Source organism: Scomber japonicus, chromosome 16 (genome assembly GCF_027409825.1).
Source record: "Scomber japonicus isolate fScoJap1 chromosome 16, fScoJap1.pri, whole genome shotgun sequence".
In the NCBI taxonomy this organism is placed as follows: Eukaryota; Metazoa; Chordata; class Actinopteri; order Scombriformes; family Scombridae; genus Scomber; species Scomber japonicus.
In genome coordinates this window covers 4,910,399-4,923,573 of record NC_070593.1, presented here as the reverse complement: position 1 = coordinate 4,923,573, position 13,175 = coordinate 4,910,399, and the positions used below count along the sequence as shown (strand labels likewise).

At 39.1% G+C, this 13,175-nt stretch overlaps 1 long non-coding RNA gene across 1 annotated transcript; it reads left to right on the top strand.

The window, feature by feature from the left end:
• The first annotated feature begins 11,143 nt into the window (after nucleotides 1-11,143).
• On the top strand, nucleotides 11,144-12,755 carry LOC128375678 (uncharacterized). Its single transcript, XR_008323101.1, has 3 exons — nucleotides 11,144-11,177; nucleotides 12,343-12,444; nucleotides 12,696-12,755. It is a non-coding gene; the product is annotated as an uncharacterized LOC128375678 (long non-coding RNA).
• Nucleotides 12,756-13,175: the final 420 nt, after the last annotated feature.

Sequence of the window (13,175 nt, the reverse complement as noted above, 5' to 3'; positions counted from 1 at the left end):
AAGGAAAACTCTCTCATTCAAATGAAGACCATGCTACACATCAGCCACTGAGGACATCCAAAACGTTTGATGATTTATACATTATAATGTGTCCGAGACACAGTCAAAACTCAGAAAAGTTGTCTGAGATTTGTTTTTGTCATCAAATAGGTGCTAGTTAATTGGCCCAAACATAAGAAAAGCATGTTGTAGTTACTCCTATTGAGACCATACCCTGTTTTTTATGTTAACATTACAATTTCAAAAGGCAGCTAATCAGGTTGTATGCATATAAACATACCTCTCATTTGTATTCTGAATGACTCTTCCATTATTTATCAGATACAGGAGTGAAACGTACTGTTGGTCAATTCTGATGTTGGTATTTGTGGTGCTTTCCCAGTCAGGACCTGTCGGGCGATGCTTCCCCTGGTTCCCCTGGTTCCCCTCAGAAATTGGACCACATAAGAAATGTTGACCTCATGCTGTTCACAGAGTGGATGACAAAAGCAAAGGACAAACTGCTCGAAAATGTGCAGGTAAGAATACTAATCTTACACCTATTTAAGAGCTGTTTTTTCAGTCTGTTTCTTGATATGAGTGATGGGATCCAACATGAACACCATTTTCTGCCAAAGTTTTAGTTACTTCACAGGAGAGATTTTTGCCTTTGAAATGGGCAGCGATAGGAGAAAGCATTGCTAGGCCTACATTCCCATAAACCTCTCACCCAAACAGCAATTCTCTAATCACAGCTTAGCAACCATTACTAGGGTGTTAAAAGATACGAACAATAAATCATAAACATACTTCCTTGCTTATCCTAGTGTGAAATGAAATTAATGGTCATGACTCATAAGTACTAGGGAGTAAAAGTAAGTTTTAAGGTTTTTCTTGAATGGTGGGAGAGAAACCAGTTTGTTCATGCATCAAAAAAATAAGCGGTCAATAATACAGCTCAGTTTCTTTGAAGCTATCTGTCTAAAATAGACACTCCAAGATAACCTTATTATCTGATATGTTTGTCGCTTTAATAAAATTATTCTTACATCATGTTCAAGTACTTAAGAAAACCACTTATTAGGGCTTGCTATGTCTCCTTTTGTCTGCAGAAAGACGTCAGAGAGTCTTTGGATAAAATCCTGCAGAATGAGAGAAGCCAAGAAGGCGATGATAGTGACGAAGCTTTCATTCAATTGCACGTGGACACCATTCAGGTATTTAGTAACCCAAACCTTATTTTAGCTTTTACTTAAAGACAGGCATGTTAAACTCATTCCATGAAGGCCGTGTGGCTGCAGTTCCAACCAATGAAGAGCACACTGTGCACCAATCAACTGTCTGAAGAGCTTGGTGGGCTCCTGCAGCCACATGGCCCTTTGTGAAATGAGTTTGACATGCCTGCTTTAAGAAACTGTATGTTTAGTTATTTGTTGGCTGTTAGCTGTTGGTTCCTATGGTGTTGTATTTTGTTCTGTAATGATATTATATCTGAATTAACAGACATCTGTTCTTCTATCTGTCTTTAAGTGCACCGATGCCATGTACAAAGCTGCAGAAAAAGTCAGCAAAACACTGTCTGACCGTGTTCAGGAAGTTTGTTTCCAAGAGCTGCTGGTGTTTGTGAAGACGTGAGAATCCGTTTTTACATTGTTTTACAATTTTGAGATTGTATTATGATTATCTGAGAAATATAACAACTCAGAGACCCTGCTTTTGTCCTTTTCACAAAATTAAACTCTTCATTTTGTCTTGTTTAGACTGCTGTATACTCCTGTAGATACTATATGACAGCATACTTTTTTGGTTTGTAGGTACACCACTGAGCAGACTGAGATTCTTAAGAATCAAACACAAAAGGCCAAGCCAGACATGAAACTCTTCCTGAAGACTTTGCAAAACTGTGAAGCTCTCAAGTGAGTATTTGAGCACCCTTGTCTTAATTGGTAATTCAATTCAAAACCTTGTCTTCCTATGCAAACATAGTTTGTAATAAAATGAATCACCTCAGGGTGTAGCAGTCAATGTTGCAGGAGTTTGAAGTAGCGTGCATTTAAATGCGATGACGGTAATTGACCATTATGAGTTGATTTGTGTTGATGATATAAACTCTCTTTTCAGGCAGCATGTCCAGACCAAAAGTAACAACATCAAAACTTCCCTTCCTGACGACACTGTGAAAGTGCTTGAAGAGATGGAGGATCTAACTATGAAGCTCCTGTTGGAGATTGTTGCTGGCTACACAGAGGTAGCTGTTGAACTTATAGACATAATATACATAGTTTGATCAAAAAATTTTTCATTAAATCACAATTTCTTTCACACAGACCCACCTTAAGAACTACTTCAAATCAAAGAACGAGCATTTCTCCAAGTTGGTTGAAGAAGTAAAAATGTGTTTCCCCAAACTGATGTGGTGTCAGGATGTCCAAGAGGTACGTTAAAAATCTGATTATTGCACTCAAATCAGACTTGAGTCTGGGTTTGCTGGTGATTTAGTAAAAAAGTGAAAGATTGGATATTTAGAAATATGTTGTATATGATCTGTAAACAACTAAACTTTGTATCGATCTGTCTCTTTGTTTTTCAGAGAGTGATGGATGAGGTCTATAAGCTCATCACTCAACTTTACTTCAAACATCTTGTCCAAATCAACCAGAGAAAGCTAAAGAAGTGCTGGAGGTCTGATGTTGGGCAACAAGTGACTGAAGATGCTGAGCTGCTTCACTCCACCATCTCAGATCTGGTGAGTGAACTGAAACTGACATTTACCCATTAACAAATGAATAAAATCTTCACCAGTTGCAGCATAAATTCATTACCTGTATTTATTTTGGTGTATCAGGCCTTTGGTGTCCAACAGTGGAACCTCACGCTGCTGAAAATCCCCCAAATTTTGGAGTGCAAGGACACAGACGGACTGAAACTTGATGTTGCAGAAATGCAGCAGATGAATATCACAAAGAGGTAAATCATGTAGAGGGAAAAGGTTTCTTAAAGGGGTTAAATGCGATTTCAATTTCACCGCTAGACGTCGCAGCTCTGGACTGCGTGCAACCAAAACAAAACTAGCTAAGGGGTACACCCCCCCCCCCCTTTCCGCTCGCCTCCCCCGCGCTCTCCGTCTGCTCCTCCTCCTCTACCTGCCTGTTTTCAGTGAAGCACTTTCCATCCACACACACATTTTATATTCTTTATGTTTGAATGCTAGCTCGCTCCATGGCGGGATCATCCCTATGTTCCCCGGGTCCTATGTCCCCGGGTCTACTTTGTATGTGACCGGGGAACATAGGGATGATCCCGTCTGCAGTTAGCTGAGTTAGCGGCCGAGCTAGCAGCAGAATTAGCCGCCGAGCTAGCCGGGGAACATAGGTACGCTCCCCTCCATGGCTATCATGAAGCCGAGCTGCATCTCAGGCTTCGTCCTAAGACTGTCAACTAAATGAACATGATATGCGACATAATGTCTAACGTTAGTCTAACACTAACTAAACAGATATGTGACTGTATACACATAACGTTACTTACTGGTCCAAGAGAAGAAGAGCTAGCTTCGAGTGAAAATGTATCCCTTTTTCTTCTCGCAGGGCTCTCCACCTCGGAAATGCAAGGCCAATGTTAACGCGGGTCTTATTCCTCTCTTTATCGGAGAGTTTCTTGGCAACTGAGCGTGGTCTCTTCATGGGGTTTTCCTCCGCCATGTCGCTTTCGCAAAGTCCGCAGCCGGTCCTCAGTGGTTTGATAGGGGGAGTGGCATTACGGTCCCGGTTATATAGGGGGAGTGGGTTAACGGTTCCAGTGGAGGAGAGGAGGAGGTGGCTCACATGCACTAACATAAACGCGCTGCCGGTCCAGCTTCCAAAACAGAGGCTCCAGAACAACACACACAGAGGGCGTGTGACGTAACTCTCTACTCCAGATGTAAATACACCATTAGTGGTTTACATAGCAAAAATAAAATTCCTGAAAGCTAATAAAGCTGTATTTCGCATATAGCCCCTTTAAAATCATGTGTCCAATTTTTTCCCCAAAGCATTGCTTTATAAATGTTAAGAGAAACAGCCAGAGCTTAAAATGTTTTCTTACTTTCTGCCTAAAAACATTTATCCTGTATGTCTACGCTTCATATTGGGCTTAAATCTTAAATCCTAGTGGGCATTAAAGGAACTGCATCCTACTAACTCCTGCTTCTGTTTTGCCCTTTGCTGCAGAGAGGATCTGGAGCTCCTGCTGCGATGGAAAGGTCTCTCTAACCGAAAGGTCAGGGAGGTGCTGGAGGCCCTTCCTGACCACCAACCCAGACCAACACCCAGACCAACACCCAGACCAACACCCAGACCAGTATCCTGTTACAGCTGTTTTACCATCTGGCGAAGGCCGAGAGGCTCGACAGAGGTTTAAACATTTGGGAGACTTCAGGAGCAGACACAATGTTTTTTATAAACTTTGACACATTTGTGATTAGGATTATACTGTACACAAGAGGCTGTTTAAAAAAAAACCTTGATTGCTATAATTTCTGTCGTCTCTGTTTGATGTTTATGTAAAAAGAAATTATGTGAAGCACATGCTGTATTTCAGTGTATCCAACGCTAAGATGCTAAGCTATATGGATAGGTGGTTGGTGCTTTTTCTGTCACTGAATCTTAAAAATCAACAAAGATGTTAGAAACAAAAAAATATATGTATAAAAAAATAAATATGTTAGTTTTGTAGGTTGTTAAAGTTTTATGTACATTACTAAATATTTACAGGCTTTTTACAAAAGATTTAGGTGGTTTATGGTTGAGGGAAAGATAACTTTTAAATAAATTTAACACTAAAATTTGGTTTTGTGCAAAAGTGATATTTTGGCCAAACTCTAGTATTATGGTTTCTAAAAGAAAGATTTCTATGGTAAGCCAAATCTAATCCAAAAGAACATAAACCAATCATTTAATTTGATTTAATTTAAGGTAAATTTAACTAATGGAATTGACATTATTTTTAGAAATATTTACAATTATTTTTAATTTGATAATTTATATAACTTTATATTTTAGAATTATTTTTATACTATTTATTGATTTTTAGATGGAGGGCATCTGCCTCCTCGCACCTCTGTTACCTTTTTGTTACTTCAGGAGATATAAACTGGTACTTTGGGTGATTAATCAGGGTTTACTTTTTGCTGATGAATTCCAGTGCTGACTCTACTGTTTACTCATTTTCACATTCACTTTTCTCTCAATAAGTTCTGCCTCAAGGTAAAAATGTGTTTTTGTATTTTTTAAATGTTATGTACTGGTTCTTTGGTGGTGAGTTTTTAATTTTAGTGTTTCCTTTTAAGAAACTTTTATAGATGGGTTGTAGGAACAATGTTCTGTCAGCAATATAATTAATAAACTTCAATATGATTCATTAAAAAGTTTGTTTTTGGTAGTTTGTTCATGCAGCCATTACAGATGGAGACGAGCACCCTCTTAGAAAAACAGGACACACTTTCTGACTTTTTGCTTGGACAGAAAAGACAAAATTAGTATTTTATTTGTCTTTGTATGTTAGGTGAAGACAAATAGGTTGTGCTGAATGGTAGGATTGTTTTGACTGCAAGAGTAGCGAGAGATATCGCTGCACCAGAAGTGGTAAAACCTTTAAACAAAGTGGCAACTCCACCTCCTTTCTTATGCACTCATAAAAGTGAAGCTTTTTTTTAAAAAGTATATTTTTTGGGGCTTTGCCTCTAATGTACAGGTTAGTAGAGAGAGACTGGAGGAAACTGAGAGAGGGGGGAAGGACTGCTTGATGCAGGATTTGAACCGGGGTCGCCTGCAGCAAGGACTGTAGCCTCAACACATAGGGTGGGTGCTCTACCCACTGAGCTATGCTCTACCAACAAAAATGAAGTTGAGAGGGGTTGACTTGCCTATAAAGATGCTTTCGGTCACAGTAACACATGTTCACTGCAAGTGAGGCATGAGAAAAATGCCTGAGAATATCCTTAGAAAATTGTAATGGTCCTTTAAGTCACCAATTAACCCTAACATTAATGCAAGGTGCAGAAGAACAGAATTATTATTGTTATCTGATAAAAATCTCATGACAAGGTTCATTTAGTGGCTCTTATGCAGCTTTAGATTATATCACACATTCTTCCTCATCACCCTCAAGAGCTTCAATTGTTATTGTCATTATAGTGCTCAGATAAATGACTGCAAGCTACAGATGAGTTATTAAGTGAAGTCAACACCTTATCTTTCAATCACTACTAATATTATTATTGTTATTATTATTAATAATAATAATTTATGTATTATCATTATAATTATCATTATTGTCATTCTCAGTAGAAGTGATATTAATGTTTATCTTCTGACTGTGGCTTCTCCAAACATGCTATAACAACATTTACTTTAATACCTTAAAACAGGTCCTATGAAACTGAAAGTATAGTAGTACGGTGTAATAGAAAACCGCACCCTTCCACTTCTACCTACTGTCTTCATAACAACACAGTGGACTCATAGGTTCACAGCTCTGTGCAGGGACGTGCTTTATTCCACTTGGACTTCTTCAGGCATCAACAGAATGACTCACTCTTTAAAAGCGATTGTGAAAAAGTTGTCAACCATTGGTGGGAAGAAAGGTAGGAGACGTAAGAGTCTGTTTTTGAGTATGCTTTGTCTGCGTATGAGTACTGTTTGTTTTCTGCACCATATGAGCCTTTGAAAACAGAGACCAACATGATTATTCCTTAGTCCAGTTTCAACATACATCATGTGTGATGAATGAAAAAGTGAAATCACAGACGTCAAATGAGTTATTTGTGCTCTTATACTCTAAATGTGAGTGTGATACAGATGACTAACAGGTGAGAGGGATAAATGAGTAACAGTACAGTGCTCGCCTGGCATGAGTCTAGTAATTTATTTCTCTGCCCCTTTCTGGAAGTGTCACATTTTAGTTTTAATATTTATGGGTACAAGTTTATTGACAGTTTGATTGACAGAGACAGTTCCTTACTTTCCTTCGTTATCAACTGTCTAAATCAGTTACAGGTATCTGTATGGTTGATATAAATACATTATCAGTCATTTTCAACCTGTTGGATCAAATTGAAAACTGATATAAATTAATATGGATCAATCTGCCATACTTCTGGTTTTGATGCAGGGGATTTCCAAGTGAATTCACACTCAGGGTATGTGGTAGTTGGTTGTGTGTGCGCAATTGTCATTGGCCCATATTAATTTCCCTCGCCCTCGCCAAACAGACCTGTTATTCTGCTTTGCTACGAATGAAAGTTAAACAACTGCCATTAGAAAAGGCTTGGCTGAGACTGGAGCCAAATCCTTTATCAGCATGCTGACAAACTTACAATGACTGTTCTAGTGTTTCACTTACTTCCTGCTTTGCTTGAGTGCAGATGCTTCGCTCTTTGCTCTCCGCTTTACTTTCTCCGCTTTTTTTCCATTGAAATCCTGTCCTTTTGCTACAAAATTTATGGAAAGCGGGTCCTGGATACTTCTATATCACTGGGAGCTTAATTTATTAAAGTATCTGAAGGCTACCACTATTATTTAAACTCTTTTACTTCGTGAGCGTGGCCTATCAGCAGCACAAGCCTGCACTATAGTGACTGGGATTGAGGAGCTCAACTAAGCTAAGCTAATTAGCAGCAAGATGCCTCCCTATTCCATGGATGATTACCACAAACTTCTCCAGAAGATAGCAGTACTGGAGACGAAAATTCAGCGACTTGAAGTCAACGTGGAGGTAAATGGACAATAAGGGAATGAAACCAACCTACTGATGACCCAAATCAGTGGACAGGGGCAGGCATACCACCAGATGCCAGCTCTAAGAGGAAGAAGACAGCTATTTAGCACCACCAAGAAGCAGGAGGCTGGTGGTTACGGCAGTAAATCAACCAGTAGTCCTCCCTGGAACTCTCTTGGTGCAAAGCCAAAGTATAAATCATCGACTCAGCAATTTCTTGAACTCCAGTGGCCTTTTTGACAAATTTCAATCAGGCTTCCGACCTAACCACAGTACAGAAACAGCTCTTATTAGAGTGTTAAATGACATAAGGTTGAACACTGACTCAGGCAAGGTGTCAGTTCTGGTCCTGTTGGATCTCAGTGCTGCGTTTGACTCTGTGGATCACAGTATACTGTTGAACAGGTTGGAAACTTGGGCAAGACTCAGCGGAACAGTCCTAGACTGGTTCAGGTCCTACTTGGAAGAGCGGAGTTATTTTGTGACCATTGGAAGTTATGAATCTGATCGAGTGGCTATGACATGTGGAGTTCCTCAGAGGTCAGTTCTTGGACCCCTTCTGTTCAGTCTATATATGCTGCCCTTGGGTCAAATTCTGCTATTCTCTATGCTGGACTGCAGCCACACCACCAGATGCCAGCTCTAAGAGGAAGGAGAGGGACCAGGAGTAGCCACACACCTTGATAAATACTGTAGGGTGCATGGCATCGCCTCACAATTAAGGTGCCTGTGAAGCTGGCACAGTGCTATGTAGTCGTAGGGAGGAAGACGACCTATCTGGTTACACTAGCATTGTGATGTTTAGCAGGTATAATTCACATTACAATGACAATAAAGACTTTCTATTCTATTCTGTTCTGTTCTGTTCTATTCTATTGTGTTCTATTCTATTCCGTTCCATTCTATTCTATTCTATTCTATTCCTTCCATTCTATTCTATTCTATTCTATTCTATTCCTTCCATTCCATTCCAATCTATTCTATTCCATTCCATTCCATTCCATTCCATTCCACTCCACTCCACTCCACTCCACTCCACTCCACTCCATTCCATTCTATTCTATTCTATTCTATTCTATTCTATTCTATTCTATTCTATTCCATTCCATTCGAACAAAGATGTTGAGATATTTTACAAGGTAAATGTGACATCTGTTGCATTGCCTCTCTGTGTGTAACAATGTTTATCTGTATGATCCCTGTTAAATAAACTAAAATAGTCATGAGGCTCAATCATCAGCAAACCATTTCAACCTCAACATCTATTAGATGACAAAAGTAATCGACCAAGCAAAAGAATAACATACAGCCATGATGCCAGCATGACTAAAAATATGTTTGTTATTTCTGTCATTATAACATAATCTCTGTTGGGTTTGAAACTCTTGTGGATTGAAGAGATCACACTTCAGGAACTAGCCAAGATTCTTCGAGTGACCCCTGACGAGACCTCTGTGGATGGATCTAGTTGTAAAGCGCCTATTTCAGCACAGGAGAATCAGCAGAGTGTTGTTCAACTGATACAACGATCTATGAACCAGCACTTTCCGAAGCCACCGGAAGAGATAGAGAGGAACCTTCAGCAGCACCTGCTGGAACTAGAGACAGTCGTGCAGAAAGAGCTTGAGAGGCTGGCTTCCCGGATTACATGTAATGAGTTGAAGAGTTGTCTGTTTGACTGTTACAATCATCAGACAATTGATCACCTGAATGGTCTATTGCAGAACATCAGCACCTCCAAGAATTCCTTTGTGCTGTTAAACTGGGTCCGACAGACATATCTAAGGTATTTATCTACCACATTCTGTATCTTAAATTTAAATTTTTTGTTTTTCAAATTCAACCAACTGTAATGACTGGAATAAGGTCTGGCCTCAAATGCAAAACTCGGGATTGATCAGTTCAGAAAACACATAACTTGGTAACATATCTTGACCTGACACAGGAAGAGATACGTTACTAATAGGATATAATGATTAAATCATTTTTAAACCTTTGGACAGAAGCTGGCGAGCTGTTCCTGTTTGTGCAAAGCAAAGCTAATTGACTACGATCTACCAATCTTGTCATCTAACTCTTTACCAGAGTAAATAATTGTATTTCCCAAAATGTCAAACAATTCCTGTACAGCAATATGATGCTCCAATAAACCAAAAGTTTAAGCGTAATTTTTTAGATGTTTTTAGAAACCTTTCCTGAAATGTCTATGCATCTTAATTTAAGTACAGTGCACATTTAAAAACTAGTGATTGGCATTTTTCTATGGTTGGCCTGTCCTGAATGTGTCCAAGCAGTGCAGGTGGGCATTTCATTTGGGTCTTGTTAACATGCACCATTCTCATAAAGATCCTGCCGCACATCAACCAATAAGGATATCAAGTATATTTGAGACTCAAAAATGGTCTGGGATTTGTTTTTGATTTGAACTAATTGGCCCACACATAAGAAAAGCATGTTGTAGTTACTTGAGACCATACTCTGGTTTTTATGTTAACATTACAATTTCAAAAGGCAGCTAGGTTAATCAGGTTGTATGCATGTAAACATACCTCTCATTTGTATTCTGAATGACTCTTCCACTATTTATCAGATACAGCAGTGAAACATACTGTTAGTCAATTCTGATGTTGGCATTTGTGGTGCTTTCACAGTCGGGACACACCGGGCGCTGCTTCCCCTCAGAAAATAAAATATGCCGACCCCATGCTGTTCACAGAGTGGATGACAAAAGCAAAGGACAAACTGCACGAAAATGTGCGGGTAAGAGTGCTAAAAAAAAAGAAGATTATTCTTCATGTTCAATTACTTTGGAAATCCATACATACTTATTAGGGCTTGTCTCCTTTTGTGCACAGAAAGACATCAGAGAAACTCTGGAGGAAATCCTGCAGAATGAGAGAAGCCAAGAAGGCGATGATAGTGACGAAGCTTTCATTCAATTGAATGTGGACGCCATTCAGGTATTTTAGCTGTTAGCTGAAGACAATAAAGGGTTGTGTCTCTTCAGACACTTGATGACAGTGTGCTCTTCATTGGTTGGAACAAAAACCTGCAAACTTTGTGAAATGAGTTTGACATGCCTGCTTTAAGAGACTGTGGGAAATGAGTCTAGTTTATATCTACTGCATGTGTCTACTGCGTGTGTATATTGGTTTACTCAGGTCTTATTTATTTGTATGTATTGTGCTATTAGTCAAATTAAACTGTGTGTTTAATCTACTTATTTGTTGGCTGTTGTTGGGTTGGGTTAGTTGTTGTTCCTAATATATTATTGTATTTTGTTCTGTAATGATATTATATCTGAATTAAAAGACATCTGTTCTTCTGTCTGTCTTTAAGTGCACTGATGCCATGTGCAAAGCTGCAGAACCAATCAGGAAAACACTATCTGACGGTGTTCAGGAGGTTTGTTTCCAAGAGCTACTGGTGTTTGTGAAGACGTGAGAATCTGTTTTTACATTAAACATATATGATTTTAACACAGATTTCCACCCAGAGGCTTTAATTTTGAGATTTGATTATGATAATGTGAGAAATATAACATCTCAGAGACCTCATTTTTGTCCTGACACAAACTTAAATATCACTCTTAATATCACAATTAAACTCGTTTGCCTTGTTTAGACTGCTGTATACTATTGTAGATACTAAACATAGCACAAAAAGTAAGGAAATTTGTGTTTGGTAGATTATTTCTTTGTTGTAACAATGCTTCTTGGCAATGAATCTTGTACTGTTGGCAATCATGTTTATTATCACTTTTAAATGGTGCCACATTTGTAAGGAACATGCATTTGATGAGCAGCAGAACTCAGTATGTGCCCATGAAAAATATGTCAAATCTTCTCTGCCTTCTTTGGTGGAGGCAGTGTGATGGTGTTGGGTGTATCATTGGAGGCAATCAATCAATGCAGAGAGATATTGAGATGAGATTCTGCAACCAGTGGCAATCCCATATCTCCACAGTCTGGGACCAAACTCTATCCTCCAAGATGACAACGCTTGCCACCACAGAGCAAGGTTTATCAGAGACTACCTCCAGAATTTGGGAGTGGAGGGCATGGAACGGCCTGCCAGTAGTCCCGACCTCTATCCCATTGAACACTTGTGGGTGTTGTTCATGCAAGAGTGACCAACACAACCACATTGGCTGACGTGTTACAGCAGCGTGTGACCAGCAAGAGGAGGAAGTGCCAGGCTGTTGTGGCTGTGTATGGTTCTTCCACACACTACTGCGGCTTCTGTTTGTTAAATGAATATATTGTTAAATGGCATATGTCTTGTCTTGTCTTGTCTCTGTCTTCAGACTGCAGTCATCCAATCTACCAAACAACGCCAAACAAGAGTCAATAGCAGAATAAGCATTGGCAGAGAAGATTTGCCAAATTTTTCAATGGCGTAACCCACATACTCAGCTCTGCTGCTCATCCCACAAATGCATGTTCCTTACAAATGTGGCACCATTTAAAAGAGAAATAGGCTTTCCAGTGGTATAAGATTTACTGCCAAGAAGCATTGTTACAACAAAGAAATAATCTACACACAAACACAAATTTCCTTACTTTTTGTGCTGTTTATATGACAGCATCCTTTTTTGGTTTGTAGGTACACCACTGAGCAGACTGAGATTCTTAGAAATCAAACACAGAAAGCCGAGCCAGACATGAAACTCTTCCTGAAGACTTTGCGAAACTGTGAAGCTCTCAAGTGAGTATTTGAGCACCCTTGTCTTAATTGGTAATTCAATTCAAAACCTTATCTTCCAATGCAAACATAGTTTGTAATAAAATCACATTACAAATCACAAGGAAATAATATAAAATGCTGTTAAACCACACAAATCACCTCAGGGTGATGCAGTCACTGATGCAGGAGTTTGAGGTAGTGTGCAGAAATGTGATGACGATAATTGACCATTATGAGTTGATTTGTGTTGATGATGTAAACTCTCTTTTCAGGCAGCATGTCCAGACCAAAAGTAACAACATCAAAACTTCCCTTCCTGACGACACTGTGAAAGTGCTTGACGAGATGGAGGATCTAACTATGAAGCTCCTGTTGGAGATTGTTGCTGGCTACACAGAGGTTCAATTTATAGACACAATATACATAAGCTGTAATATACAATTTCCATCAGTTTGAAGGTCACTTGAGGCCATTCTTTTCACTGGAAATAATAGTTGTACTGAAAAATGTTTCATTAAATCACAATTTCTTTCACACAGAGCCACCTTAAGAACTACTTCAAATCAAAGAACGAGCATTTCTCCAAGTTGGTTGAAGAAGTAAAAATACGTTTCCCCAAACTGATGTGGTGTCAGGATGTCCAAGAGGTACGTTAAAAATCTGATCATTGCACTCAAATCTTAAGTAAAGATATTTGACCTAAGACTTGACTCTGGGTTTGCTGGTGATTTAATAAAAAGTTAAAGATTTAT